Source organism: Myotis brandtii, unplaced genomic scaffold (genome assembly GCF_000412655.1).
Source record: "Myotis brandtii unplaced genomic scaffold, ASM41265v1 scaffold707, whole genome shotgun sequence".
Classification (NCBI taxonomy): Eukaryota; Metazoa; Chordata; class Mammalia; order Chiroptera; family Vespertilionidae; genus Myotis; species Myotis brandtii.
This window is the reverse complement of record NW_005370773.1, coordinates 170,156-173,773: the sequence shown is the minus strand read 5'-3', so window position 1 is coordinate 173,773 and position 3,618 is coordinate 170,156.

The window sequence follows — 3,618 nt, the reverse complement described above, 5'->3', positions numbered from 1 at the left end:
TTAGCAAAGGCCAGCTTAGGAGCACCCTAATTAAGTTAATAACAATGTACCTACCTAAATAGTTTAAGTTTAAAAAATTTGGCTCTCAAAAGAAATTTCAATCGTTGTACTGTTGGTATTTGGCTCTGTTGACTAATGAGTTTGCCGACCTCTGACCTGGGGAGGTACAGGCCGGGGACCCTGCGGCTTTTCCACTGGAGAGCAGTGAAGAGCCCGCCAGCACCGCCATGCTGCTTCTGCAGGGAGCCCCGCTCTCCCGAAGGCCGACTCTCTCGCAATGCTGCAAGTCAAAGTACATTTCTAAAAATGTTTCTTGATTTTTTTTTTTGAAAAAATAAAAGAGAGAGAGAGGAACATCAATGTCAAAGAGAAACATGGATGGGTTGCCTCCGTAAGCACGACGGGGCCCGAACCCTCAACCTGGGCATGTGCCCTGGCTGGGAACTGAGCCGGCAACCCTTCCGTGCCGGGGTCCACGCTCAACCAACCGAGCGTCTCCGGCCAGGGCCCAGGTGCTCTTCTTAATGCTCATATCTGTGCGGAGTTTCCGTTTGGCTGGTCTCTTCCCATCAGTAACACATCAAAGCAACTGCAAGCTAGACGCAGCGATGGGTTCACTGAGCTGGGCTTCTGCAGACTCCAGCAGGCTCCCCGGGGGGCTGGCGTGCGCCCCATCCCGGGAATTTTAGGTTTGACAAAGACCTGTTGCCCATCGCCGAATCTCCTGGGGGGAAATGCCTCATCTTTTCCCCTTCACTTTCAAGCCTTCTGATTCCACGGGGGAGTGCCTGGCATTAATATTAGTGTTTCTTTAAGCGCTCTAACTGGTCTTCCCGAAATATCCTCTTTTAAACAAAGACGGGCAGGCCTGAGGCCTCTCAGCCACCTCAGGCAGCAAAATCCAAGAGCACTGTTTGTTTTCAATCTATTTATTTTTACGGTTACTTTCTAATCATGGCAAGTAACGCTGGCTTTCCATTTAGGGTGGTTTTCAAATGAAGTTGCTTTTAAAAATATGCATTTTAACTATATTTGTATGATGTGTGTTGGGTTTACGAATGCACAGCGCACCCCTGGAGGGCACACAAAAATGGCCCCCGGGGGGGCCTGGGAAAGGGAGCGCCTCGCGGACACGGGCGGGAACGAGGGCAGTGTCATCAGCTCTCCTCGGTCACTTTTGAAGTTTGCACTATGAGAACATAGTTTCTATTCTAAAGTATATACACTGAAGGGAAAATGATCCAGTTCTTTATGGAAAAATTATAATTTTTAAATGTGTTAACTTACCCAACAATAGTAAGAGAATAATAACAGAGGACGTGCCAGGTGGGCAGGGATCAGGAAGGCGGTACCAGGACATCTGAAGCCTGGAAAACCCACCGTCAGGGGCAGGGGAGCGATGCCACGCCCAGAGCCCAGAGCTGGCCTCTCCTGGAACAGACCCCAGTTCTCTTACTCAGGGAGCCACGGAGGCGGAGCCACGGTTAGTGCCTCTGACTTCAGAGGAGAGGAAACCCCAGATGGACAGCGCCAGGACACCCCCGCCCCTCACGCCCTGTTCCCTGGAGGAGCATCCAGCCTCCCCTGCCGCCCAGCTGTGGGCTGACAGGCAGCAATGACCTCTGAAATGCTGTTATTTCCACTCGCTGGTGGCTTTTTCCCACCTCGCCAAGCTGCCCGGGGACTACAAAGCACTCAGCCCATCACTGCCGCCGCCCTGAGGAGAAGACAGCGGCAGAGCCGTGGCAGCCGCCTGGCGCTGAGCCTGCCATGGTGGGCGTTTGACAACTCAATGCATAGCCCGCCCAGGGGAGCGAGCCCTGGAGGACAGTGAGTCCCAGTGGTAGGCTGGCTGGGCGACCTTTCAGACCCCTCCAGCCCGACTCAGCCCGCGCTTACCCCCCTGCCCCTCAGGTCCTCAGGGGACCCCCAACAGAGAGCCCTGTGCTCCCCGCCCCCCCACTCGGCCACTCGGGAATGATGTGTGGCTCTCACCGGGAGGGGTGATCCTGCCGCCTGCATGTTGTGCAGGGAGCACCAGCGAGCACGCAGTGACCGCACACCGGGAGGACCGGAGGGGCCTGCAGGCAGCTGGGCGGCCGGCAGCCGTGAGGAACATGCCCGCACGCGTCTCACCTGCTGGTGGGTGTCAGCCCGCCTGCTCCCTCACTTCAGGACGGACGCCTTCGGGGAGATGGCGTGGCGACAATCAGCACCAAAAAGGGCCCACTCCTTGTCCAGGAGCGGCCCTGCTGGATGCAGAGACCAGCAAGGAGGGGGTCCCCACCCCGCCAGGCATCGCCGGTCTCCAGGGCAGCCGCGCTCTGGGGAGCGGTTCCCACCCTTCGGAAGCTGGTACCTCATCGAGGCTGAGCCCCCGCCCATCGTAGGTAGATCCTAATGCCAGACGTTAAATGTGAGGGGACATGCTTTTTAGAATCCATGGTAAGTGGTATTTTCGCATTTTAACCTAACAGCCTTCACCGAGGGCTTTGGGGAAAGCCGTGCTTTTTAAAATTTTTCATTGCAACCTCTTCCACTGTCCCTCTGCGCTCCGGGGAGCAAAGCCAGCTCTTCAAAAGGCCAGTCCTGCCCCAACTGGTTTGGCTCAGTGGATAGAGCATTGGCCTGCAGACTCAAGGGTCCCAGGTTCGATTCCGGTCAAGGGCATGTACCTTCGTTGCGGGCACATACCCAGTGGGGAGTGTTCAGGGGGCACTGATCGATGTTTCTCTCTCATCGATGTTTCTAACTCTCTATCCCTCTCCCTTCCTCTCTGTAAAAAATCAATAAAATATATTTTTTTTAAAAAAGCCAGTCCTGCTCGCCCCTCTCAACGTCCTCCAGGGCCCGGCCAGAGCTGGCGGTAGAGGGACTGTTGTATCGCCAGCGTCCTCCCGCGACAGGAGCTGCCAGGCGAGTGGGGATTTATGGACTTGGCGGTTTCATTTAATCAGTGTGTGCGACCTCCTCCTGGACCGAGGCTGCGCAACTCCTTACGGAGATGAGTCTGCACGGACATGTAATGGTGTGTGCGGGTGTGCCCTCCCAGGCACCTGTGCACACTCAACAGCGTGGATAAGTGTGTGTCATGTGTGTGAGTGTGCCCTCCCAGGCATCTGTGCACACTCAACAGAATGGATAAGTGTGTGTCATGTGTGTGAGTGCGCCCTCCCAGGCATCTGTGCACACTCAACAGCGTGGATAAGTGTGTGTCATCTGTGCGCTCTCCCAGGCATCTGTGCACACTCAACAGAATGGATGAGTGTGTGTCGTGTGTGTGTGAGTGCGCCCTCCCAGGCATCTGTGCACACTCAACAAGCGTGGATAAGTGTGTGTTGTATGTGTGTGAGTGCGCCTGCCCAGGCATCTGTGCACACTCAACAGAATGGATGAGTGTGTGTCATGTGTGTGTGACGCCCTCCCAGGCATCTGTGCACACTCAACAGAATGGATAAGTGTGTGTCGTGTGTGTGTGAGTGTGCCCTCCTAGGCATCTGTGCACACTCAACAAGCATGGATAAGTGTGTGTCATGTGTGTGTGAGTGTGCCCTCCCAGGCATCTGTGCACACTCAACAAGCGTGGATAAGTGTGTGTTGTGTCTTGATCACTTTGTT